The sequence below is a fragment of the Tympanuchus pallidicinctus genome, unplaced genomic scaffold (assembly GCF_026119805.1).
Source record: "Tympanuchus pallidicinctus isolate F22 unplaced genomic scaffold, pur_lepc_1.0 scaffold22, whole genome shotgun sequence".
In the NCBI taxonomy this organism is placed as follows: Eukaryota; Metazoa; Chordata; class Aves; order Galliformes; family Phasianidae; genus Tympanuchus; species Tympanuchus pallidicinctus.
The window spans coordinates 16,545,595-16,557,976 of NW_026294739.1; positions in this window are offsets into that span (position 1 = coordinate 16,545,595).

Sequence of the window (12,382 nt, forward strand, 5' to 3'; positions counted from 1 at the left end):
CACAGTGTGATGCAGCTAATTTGAACTTGTTCTTAGTGACTCTCAAAAAGCTAACGTGTTTTCAAACCAGGCTCTTGAGGTTTGATCACGCTCTCATTAGAGGCATTAACGAAATTCTCAGTGATTTTATTGAGAGCTGGGATTTTGTCATTAGGAAGATAAGAAAACTTAATATTAAATGCTGCAATCTTCTTAAAAGATATTGTCACTATGCATTGATTTTCAGAAATAACATCTCATAAGCAGTTAGATCATTTGTTATCATAAGAAGTTCCACTGACGCCTCAGGCTTCTGAGAGTTTCTTTTTACTTTATTTTCTTGTCTGGTAGAAAGATAAATGCCTGAGAAACAAGGCAATCTTAAAGTAATTTTCTTCCATTTTAATTTACAGTTTTTGTGAGATTGCAGTTGCTGTGTGCAGTTTCCAAAACCACAATTGGCATACATTAAGAAGGTATGTGCATATGGTACGTCATTACTGTCTCCTGCAAAGCTTTTCTATTTATGAAAAGAGATTCAAATTCAGAATTATGGAACATAATGCCTGGAATACTGTACAGAAATTAATAATACTTGGCATTTATTTTTTCCCCTTGAAAATGCTAATAATTGGGAACTCTTCAGAACTTGTCTAAATGAAGACCTACTGGAGCCAGAAAACGTCATACATTTTAACTCCATTTAGCTATCACTTGGATTTAGTTTTGCACACAACTCAGAGCAGAATTTCCCCATTAGCGACATTCCCTCTTCTGAAACTTCAGCCTTTGTTTTGATCTGAACAATCATTCTAACTTTTAAGTTGTTTAACTAAACACGTTCTAATTGACACACACACAAATACCTTCAGGTATTTGCTTTTAGAAAGCACCTCTACTCATTCAGAGTTCTCTGAAGAACACGTAGGAAGCCCTAAAGGTCTGAGATTCTGGAAATCTTGGAGACTCATCTGATTCCCTTTTCCTAACTTCATAAGAAAGGCTCAAAGATCTGCTATGCTATGCAGTGCAAAATTCAATCAACTGAAAGCAATTGGCTTTAATCTTCATTACTTTAGCATCTCCTTCATATATGATTTCTATGCTGCTGAAGTGTAAAAAAAAAAAAAAAAAAAAAAAGAGGAATGAAAGAAACTTAGTAAGTACCCACGTAATTAATTTTTGGTCTTTTAGCTAGAACTGTACCAAAGTCACGTATCAATTTTAATTAAATATGCTTTTTTCCTAACTTTTATTACTCATTTCCTTAGCAGGTCAATTATCACTCTACCAAGCTGGGGACATGGCCACTGAGCTATGCACCTACTGGGATTCACTCCTAGTAGAACAAAACCAGAGAAACAGAAGTAAGGCAGCCTCCCACCTCATCTCCAAAATCAACTGTACTCTCATTTCTAACAGTTGCCACCATATACCCAAGAACAGTGTGATTGAGCACCATTCTGTCAAATGGCAACAGCACATTCGAAGAGCTGAGTGCCCCCAACTCCAGGTAGAAGACATCTCAGGTAGTGTGACATAATCAAACATTTCCAGGGCAGTAAGAATAGAAGAAAGATTTTGCCCTGGAGTATTGAAAACAACCTGATGGAAAGATACCTGGCTGCTCTCTAAAATGTGGTGCCCCTAAAGGAATGTGGAACACCAATTGCTATTCCTCTATAGGTCAATGACCTCCTTTGTCACTCTGCAAGCATTGCTCCATTAGCCAGCTCTGCTCTTTCTCATCCTCAGTGAAGAGTTCTGCAGATTCCTAATTGTTGCAAAAATTTTACAGTGCTGAAAATTATTTCTGGATCAGTGCAAATGCCTGTCACTATGAGTAAAGCCATTACCTGGAAGCATTTTGAATGAAACAAATCAGTTCTCTATCACTGATATGTAAAGAGGAAAATAATATAGTGAATTTATTGGCAAAATTCTTACAGCTTTTGTTGAGAAACTTGCATAGGAAACCTACAGGAAAAAAAAAAAACCAAAAAAAAAAAAGCATCACACTACTGTCAGAAGCTTTCAAAAACATCAGATGCTATGGGGTATCTGCAGTGTGGTTCACTTTGGGAGTACCAGTGATGGAAAATGCTGCTGACATATTCCCTGTCAAGATTTATAGGCACATTCACCTAAAAATAATGTGCCACAGTTTGACAGAAAAATGTAATTGTTTCCAGTGCCAATCACTTTCTTTGTCTTCTTTCCTTCACCCTTTCTCTTCTCTTTCTCTGTGCATATATAGGTGGCAGATTTACATCCAGAGATGTCATCCTGCTATACATGGAATACACATGTCACCAGCCCTTGAAGATAAATACAATAAGTGCCAGCTGGATGCAGCAGAACAGTAAAGTGCGCACTGCTAGAAGATTGTCTCTGTTGCAGAAAACAGTAAATAAAAGGATGCATGCAGAGATCACTGGAGATAACTAAGACAGATAGATTAGACGTTACTGATGGAGCAGGCAGCCAGATTCATACCATTAGGAGCTGGTGTGTTATTTTTCTAAAACACAGAAAAATAAGCAGTGAAGACACAGGAGCGACACAAAGTCTACCGTAACTGCGTCTGCAGCTCTGTGCTGCCTGGAGCCGCTTGCAGGACAGAACTCAGGGCTGGACTGGGAAGAACAAGGCAGATTTACCATACTGAAGATATTATCCAAGTACCTTCTTTTTCTCTTGACAGCACTACAACGTGATCTTGAAAATATTTATTACCTACAGTATTATACAGCAGCATGACAAGAACAAAGGGGTTGACTACTCAAAGAGCAGTGCATTTGGTACACAATGGCAGAATCAGGCCCATCCTTAGGTTACATGAAGTATTCATAGGAAAAATCTGAAAACTTCAAAATAGGAGCCTCTGAATTTCATTTTGAAGTTGAAATAAAAGATTTCAGTTCCATGGGGAACTTCGGTCCTTGTGAAGAAAAAAACATTTCTTAAAACATAAGAATGGTTTTATTTTGCAAATAGATTTCAGAGTTGCATGCTTTCATTATGAATGTAACTTTAATGTATGAATGTAACTTTTGGAATTACTCATGATTGTGCCCTGACTTAAAAATGATCTGTTGCAGAAAGCTTCATGAGCATTTCATAGGTTCTAAAATAATAGAAAACATAATTACAAATATTATTTATCAAAAAAATATTTGAACTAGTCAATGAGTTTCTTCTTACCTGAATGCCACCTAAGGATCAACAAACCCTAAAATCCTAACAGGAATTTTCATTAACGAGAACTCAAGCCAACTTCACGTTTACTGAGTGCATTAAGTCAGTGAAATACATTCACCAAAACAGGACTAAAAACAAGAATGTTTCATGACAGTTACATACCTTTATGCACAAGAACATATATGCATAGAACATATATATTCTTATATCCTTCAGAAATTCATTAGTTTTACTAATAGTCTGCAAGCAGGCAGAACTCTTAATTTTCTTCTCTCTTTCAAACTTTACTTTGTTTTTTGTGTTGTTTTGTTTTTGTTTTGTGTTTTTTTTTTACCCCTATTCCCTTCTTTTTAAGTGTTTCTAGCTTTTGCCAGTTCCCAAGTGTTCTTGCCATATTTTTTGCATTTTATTAAAATTAAATTTGCAACAGCCCTTCCTTTAGATATTAAAACTGTAAAGTTGAATGACAAATAATGGATGACAGCTCTTGTTAGGTAATCCTCATCCCACTGTTGATATTTCTCAATGCTTCTCTTACTCTCTTTTTACAGCAAGGTTCCTCATGCTTTATTTTTATCATTTATTATTTACCAGGTGCCACGTGTTCCTCATTCTTCACAAAACAGCAAATGTTCCAGGTCTCTTCCCAGAAAAGTTAATGATTTATGACCAAAAAGATGTGGAATTTTTTAGTTTGAAACCCTCTTGAATATTAAATCATGGAACAATCAGTAGAAATGTTAACAAATCATCACAGTCCACTGCTGACCAGACAAACCAAAGATACTGTAAGATCAATAAGTATGCAGATGTTGTAAAGTATTACATAATCAGTAAGTATACAGAGAAGTTAGGCTAGGGAGATTATCATGCTGGAAGAGATAATCAGAGATAAATAGAAGAGCTCACCAGTGTTGCAGGTTCACAAGGAACTCCACAAGGAGCAACCTCCAGACAGAGAGCCTTCCTCAGTGGCAGTCAGCCCTTAGCTGGGGTCTGGGAGAGCTGCAGCCAGGCTCCACCCCTTCATAAGTAACTTAGTCACTTATGTAAGTATTTCAGGCCTGAGTTTTGTCACCTCTCAAAGATGTTACACTACTGAGAAAATAGCAAATATGAAACAATTTTCAGAGCTTAGAACATGCTCAAATTTCAACATTAAAAACAGTCCAATGAGTGATTCTTGTTAAATACTGTTACAGCCATGATTATCTAAACTGATAAGCAGAGCTAGTTTGTTTTTCTCTTCTCAAATGAACCGCAATAGCTGGAAAACCTATACAACCATTCAGGCATGTGAGCCTTTCTTCACATCTGAAATAAAAGTTAACCTTAAAGCTAAATAAAAGTTATAAACAAGAAAATTCAGCATTGTGTGTTGGGCCTTCTGAGGCAGTCTGGGACTATTAATACAGGTGAAAGCTAAGATGGTTGTCTTCAGAAAGGCAGAAAGAGAAAGGGAATTTGTAAAGCATGCTACTAAGGTGAGGAGGAAGGAAAGCTACTAATCTCTTTCTATAAATCTTTTACTTCTAGGTATAGTGCAGTTGTGCCCTTATTTCCTTCTAAAGAAGAATTCTTTCTAAAACCACCAGTTGAGACCAGTTGTGACCCTCACGCTCTCTTCACATCAGTTGTTAAGCTGCACTGTTCTACATGGAGCTCCATCACCAACTCACAGAATCCCAATATTGTATTTCCCTAATTATTCTCCAACAAAGACCATGTGCTACTCAGTGCCAGCTTTGTTTTGAGACTCTAGCAGTACATTGGAGCACTCTGTGGCAGAACCCCAGGAATTTTCTGCAGTATGCTAGCACAACAAATAAAGCTGAAATAAAAAAAAATAGAGAGAGAGAGAGCGAGGGAGTTATCCAGCTGTGGGAAGGAATGGTATTGTTTTGGCTACAGTAGTTCAAGACCATGCTCCAAGGCTAGAGGAAATATCTTGCTTCTGGAAGACTGGATATAGGCTCCTCAATTTTCTTCTCTTGTAGCTAAGAGGTAACATGAGATGTATGACCGACTTTGGATTAGCATGTTAACACAATGAGGAAGGACAAACCGGTGGAGGGATGCAATGAACTTGAATCTGAAGCTTACTCATGTCTGTTCTACTCCTATTAGGTTCTTAATTGAACCAAGAGAAGTAACTTTGGTTTGAGGTGTGCTTCTTCTGGCAGGCTTTGTATTTATGGGCATGACAAAACCAGAAACATTTCCCTCTCTAGCTCAGAAGACTTAGCTATAGATTAGAAACCCATTATGCTAATCTAAGCATATGAGATGAACAAAAAAAGGCCTCAGGAGGTAACAATCTAGATTCAACCTGTCTTTGTTCTTGTGTTTACAGTAACCAGGAAGCAGCTAATCATCTTTTATTTCTAGTAACAGCTCAATTCCTACAGGAGGGCCAATTGAGAATTGGGGGTAATTACCGTTTGCAGGAAGTGATTACTGACCTAAAGAAGGCTTTAGCAATACCTTAAATGTTTACTCGTTTCTGTGCTAACATAAACACTTTTCTGACTGCCTCTGGAAACTGCAGGTCATATTTTGAGAACACTGCTTTACAGAAATGACAATGATCTTGTCTTTCAGAGAGAAGACTTCAAGATTGGAGTTGTCAGTACTTCAAAGTTCGACACATCTAACTTTGCTCTGAGATTACATACATTCCTCTGTCTAAAGATGATGATGACCATAACCCATCTCATCATCTTTGCAGTCTAATTTCATTAATACATACAATGTTTTGCAGTGCTTAGAGAAAAAATATACACATTACAGAAGTGGAAAGCTGTGCTAATTAGCTGAAGTGGGACCTTTACAGAACAGTAACACTTCGCAAGGATTGCACATATTTTTCAACTGTAGAGTTTTTGATGTCAGAACACATTTTCTTTTATTTACCACAAGCAAAACACATATGAAAGAACATTATGGCAACAGAACTCGCTAAAAAATTGGCTTTTCTTGACTTAGTTCTTCACATTTACATCTGAAATTATATAGTCTTACTGGGGAGGAATAACTCCTATGTTACTTCTTGTTGGAAGGAAGTGCTGTGAAAATTAACATGTAGATTGCACAGAGGAATCATGAGTAGAGCTTCGTAGCTTGACAGCTCACAATAACGGCCCAATAGGCTGGAGCAGCAATAAAGGATAAGCAAGGGAATCCCTGGGAGTGCTGAGTGAATGGGAAAGAGCCGGAATTAAGGTGGGCAGAAAGCAATTACATAAATTGGAACTTAGACAAGACAGCAGAGCTAACACAACAGTAATGTAAGAAGAGTGAGATGCAGGTATAATAGATATTTTGGTTACTATTAACTCCCTTCACAGTTTTTGTAGGGTGATATCACAATGTGTTAGCAGGAAAAGAATTGTGAAGTTTTAATTGAACACATTAACATCTCTTTATCCATCCCTGGAGCAAAGTCAGTATCATAAAGTTTAAGTGTTTTTTCTGAATCCTTAACAGAAAAACCAGAAAGTAAAATCCGGCTTGACTCATTTTTTTTTTGAACCAACGTTTGCATGAACAGTGCTTGAGCAATTCACTTGCTTTGATTTATGAAGAGACTGGAACATCAGCACCCCTGAATCAGCTGCTGGAAGGATTTACAGCACAACAGAATGAGATGTCTTATGTGTCACAAGGAGCAGATACACACCAAGCAAGGTTTCACTGGCAAACAGAAACAGAAGTCAAGGAGTAATGCAGATTTTGCTGGAAATCACTCCATACTTCAGAGAGAAAAACAGGACCCAAACTTTTCTCCAAGGTGTCTCCATCTGTGGGTTTGGTTACAGAATAAAGCACGATGATAAACAATCCGAACACACTGAATAAACGTGAATGTGTTACAAAATTAGGGTGTTCTCTAACTTGGGCTTACAAGAAGATTTTTTCTCGCCAAAGCACAAATGCTCTACGTACCCTCCAGCTTCCAAAACAAGCAATGCTTTTGCATCTCATCAGCCAGACATTCCCCAAGTTCATTATTTTGCTGTGACCTTGTCTAACCAAGTCTTCCAGCATGTGCTACATATTCTTCCTTGTCTTGTGAAACAATCTCCACAAGCTCCCTACACTCATCCTTATGTCTAAGCAAATGCATGTATCTACTGCACATGATATCTTAATTACTGGTTCTTTTTGGAGGAAAGTTTCAACATCTGCTGTGTCTTAATTACAGAATCTCAAGGGATATCAGCTGTCTTTCACATTAGTTAGCAAAGCCTTCCCCATTAGTAAATCTTCAGAGGCCAAATCATTCATCTTAGCATTGCTGCAACACAGCAGGTGAAATACAGCACAGCAAAGCAGCACAAGACTTACTTGCCTTCTAAGTCCTTCACTTAGGATTTACTCCCTAAGCCTAAAACACAGGAGGTAAGCATCCCTCTGCAACAGGATGAATTCTACCTGAATGAGGTGGAGTTGTTCAGTAAGGAGCAGGCCTTCGGCAGGTATAAATCACCACAACTTTGTTGTCATGGAGCTTTGAGATTTTATCCCTGCTGATGATCTGCTTTGGGATTTGCAGCTTTTATTGCTGTGTATGTACTGCAGCAGTGAAAGGTTGTCTGTCATGATGAAAGTAAGCGTGGCACAATGATATGTTTGTATTTATAACACAGTGTGTATTTATATGTGATTGTTATTCACTACATCTTCTCTAATCACATCTGCTCTTGCTACTTTCTGAATCTGAAATCCCCCATTAAGATGAATTGCCACTAACAGCCTGGATCAGCCAATGCTGGCCCTGTAGAATGTGCAGCTAATAGCGTGTGTGCCCCACTGCCCCAGTGTGCAGCATAGAAAACAGAAGCAGGCAGACTGAGATAGTGACAATTTTAGAGGACCAGTGCTACAGCCAGATTACAAGACGTAAGTTCCTGAACCAGGTCCTGTGTTTACATGGCCAGAGAACATTTTCTGTCGAAGTGAGGAAGTACTTTGTTCTGAAAATGATGCAAAGACACCATTACAGCAAATCAACAATTCATCTTAAGGTGAACAGAAAGGGAATAATGAAAAACTGTAGCATAACAGGGGTTAGGAATAAAACCTTTTGAAGTATTCTCCTTTAAAGATTTCTTTTATGTTTATTCTGTTGCACAAGTTTACAACATAATTTTTATATGGTTGTCTGAAAAAGAAGTGAGTAGGCGCTTATGTTTTTCAGATGAGATTTGCAAAAGCACCAAAAAGATCTCACAATAAAAAAAAATAATCCCATGACTTCCTGTGGGACTTGTGCTATTGGATCACTCGTGTTGTCATGAAAATCATCTCTTCTGAATCCAGTGTTTTTATTCTATTTTTGGAATGGAGACAGAGCAAGTCACATCATCCCAAAGCCAAAGTCAACATATTTTTCCAAGGCTTTTTGTTTCTTTGTGTGTTTGTTTCCCATTAAAGCCCTACATTATCACGCAGTGATGAAAGAGACTCTAAAATAAACTTGGTTTACCTGGTACTGACAAAGTCAGCTTTCAGTCTATCAGTTTGTCAAAAGACAGAGTTCAGAGCCCAGCCATGCTCTGTCATCACTTGTTTCACTGGTGTTAAAACCAAGACATTTCCCACATAAACGTAAGATATAATTCTTTTCCTGCCTCAGCCTGTTAAACACAATTGCTGCTCTTAATTGAAATCACATATACATATAAGGACTTCAGTCATTTTTTGTCTGCGTAACCATCAACATATCCTAAAATTGCAAGACAGCTATTTCATTTACAGACAAAGAAAAGTTAAGATAAAATGCTTTTTCCCCTATGTGGAGTCAAGACGACTACAAACACACTTTTACACAGGTAATTTAGGAATGGCAGAAAACTGAAAGAAAAGATTCAGGAGAATTTGTTCGTGGTGGAATAGCCTTGCATGCTGAGTCTCACGGCGTCAGGTCTATGTAAAAATGACTTCCTTGCTATTAGTGTAGGCATTTCTATGACAGCAGGAGAAAAGATGAGCTGGAGCTTCTGTACTCACACAACTCGTGACCCTGAAAAATTTAAGAGCACCTCTCATATTCACACACATGGGCAAGGACATAGGGATTTGGCTGACTAAGCTGGAGAGACAGACACATCAGGATCCCATGGAGTCACATTCCAGAACAGCCTTCCCTACATGAAACAGGCTGCCCACAGAGGTGGTGGAGCCACCATCCTGGAGGCGCTCAAGAACCGTGGAGATGTGACATCAACTGTCCAGAGGAAAAGAATTGATGTTTAGGATTGCCATACACTGGGTTTCAGTGCTGCTGCACTTAACACAACAAAAAATACAGGCTTGTAACTGCATCTGGGCAAGGTGTACGGACGGGAAAAGATGCTTCCTTTAACCTCTCTCTCTTGCTGAGCTTGAAAGCAGGACTCACGCGGAAGCACATACATATTAAAGAAACACTTATCCAAGAAATCCCAGACTTTCTCTTACTTTGTCAGAAGACGTATGGTATTCAGGGATAACACAGCAGGCTGGGAAACAGCAAAAGCAGGTACTAGCCTAACTTCTGCCAGTCGTGTACCACATGGCCTTGAGTAAATCAGTTTAAGATTACAAGAACATTAATTACAATGATCAGTTGGTTGTTCTACTGTAGCATAACTACAGGAACACTCCAAATCAATTATGACTGGACGCATTTTTCAGAAAACAAACAAAGCAAGTGAGAAGCAGAAACAAGCAAACAAAAGCCCATCGGGGAAACATGATTTTTAAAACTCTAGACAGAGAATCCACAGCAATCATTTAAAAGCAATTAAAGTAATGTTTATGGTTTATTACCTTCATTGTGAGAATGTCCACCTAGCCTCTACTATTGCCTAATTGTGATTTTCCAACATTTTATCTTTGTGTAATTGCTATACTGAAAAGTGCTCTAATTCCCCATTCTGTATCCTATATAGATACAGACTGGGAGAAATCACTTTTTTTTATTAAGCTAAACAGGTTCAAGCCATGGATATGTTCCTACCCAGAATGTCCAGGCTGTCCATCGACCATCATCTAAACCTTCACCGACTCTTTATTCCTTTTTGAAACATGAATCTGAATCTTTGCACATGCTCAGATATTCAACACTGCTGACACCAGAGCAACATAACTTTATGATTCCTGTTTGAAGCTTCTCATTTCATACCTTTAGGCCCCTGGCAACATGACAGGGAAATCTTACATTCAACCTATTATCTACTGTGATTTCCTAAATGCCTTTTTGGCACTGTTTCTCCCGATAAGAGTATTGCTCATCCGGCAAAAGTAAGCCAAATTATTTGTTCATATTTGTTCATATTTTGTTCATATTTGTTCATATGTCTTAGGTTTTTTTGTTTTACTAAAGCAAACAGCTTATGGATTCTTTCATAAGTTACTTTTATTTCCAAAACTCTATGCCATCTATATAAATTTGCCATTGGTATTTTTCAGCTCCTTAAAGGAAATGAGAAACAGAGCACGGCCTAACAATTCCTATGGGATCCCATTAGATAATGATTCCCACTCTCCGTATTAAGACCAACAGAAAAGCAATTTTAAGCCCCTTTAATGTATAGCCCATCTGAATTCTCATTTCTTAATCAAAGGTTGTGTGTTACCATGATGAATGTCCAAATAAATGCATTATATCAACACTACTACATTTACTGACCAAACATCATATGTCAAAAGAAAGTTATTGAATTAGTTTGGCAAGATACACTTTCCATAAACCAATGAGAACTGCCAAAAATTACATTATTTCTGATTATTACTTCACTAATAATGTCCCATATCAATCTTCCATTATTTTGCAAAGGATTGGCACCAGGCTGAAAGGCCTGTAATTACTAAGCCATCCCTTTTAAAATTCTGGCACAGTATTTGCTTCCCCAGTGCTGCAGCAATTAATGAAAAACAACATCAACAGTCCACAGACATTCTTAAAGGGTTCCTTGAAATCTCCCTCGTGATTGCTATTGGAACCGCTGGTCACAGAACGTCACCATTTGGGCAGTCACCATTTAACAACCTCCAAAGTTAGAGATGAACTGGAAGTGCTTTCCCAAACTCTAGTTCCACCTGGACCAAATGTGGATGGGAGAGACAAGCATTTTAGTTTTGTAACTTCTCAGGATTGCAATATCTCTGCAGTGGTTAAGAACATTGGTACTTCAACTAAATTCCTTCCTCTCATATGTAGCATTTCTTTCCTACAGAAGAAGACCTGGGATACAAAGTATTCAAGTGATATTTTCACGCTGGCTACCCAGAATTTAGCAGCACCATTAAGTATTTTCCTGCCAGGAAACCTCTCATAGAACTGCATGGAGTCATTCCTTAATTGGACGCTTCACTGAATCCAGTAAATTCTCAAGGTTTGTTGAGCGCAACAAATTGAAAAGTAGCTAATATATTAAGAAGAATATGTTGTCTATACTAGCAAAAGCCACAAGTGGATATCAGCTAATTAAAGAGCAAGAATTTTCACTTTGAGATCTGAAAAGCACTTTTTTTTCTCACGAAGAAACTATCATAAGAAAAACCTCACAGTCCTTGTATCATTGCATCATTGTATCATCTAAGGTCTAGTACCCTTTATAGCAGCACTACATCCATTTTAGCATTTTTAGCAACATTGAACCATTTAAACTTTTCACCAATTTTCACCAATTATTTTCACCAATTATTTTAAGATAAGAAAGAAAACCAACCTCCAATAGCAGCAAGAATGCTAAAACAATTAATCAAACAATTTAAGGAGGATGAGTCAGCAGCAGCTCAGATTGTTATCCCTGTGCAGGGTAACAGGCATTACAAACAGGCTGAAAAGGCCAGGTATTTTCAATGAGAACTTTATAATATTGTCATAAGCAGCTGAGGAAACCAAGATCTACATGAAGTCACTGTTAGATAGCTGCATAATTCAACTCAGGAAACAGTTACTGATGATTCAATTCAAACTAGAGGGGTTTCCCAAGTGGCATTCCATAGAATGACACATAATTTGGTATTTTGATTAATAATAGCTAGATGAATAGAAAGCATATTTGTTAAATTTGCTATAAAAGCTTGTGAGAACAAGACAAGGATATGATCAGAATTCATCAAAGGCTTGACAAATGGTTTTGAGAAAAGAGGTTGCAAGCCACTAAGTACAGTGGCGAAACTCTGGTTTGGTAGAGCTTAATCACCTAAA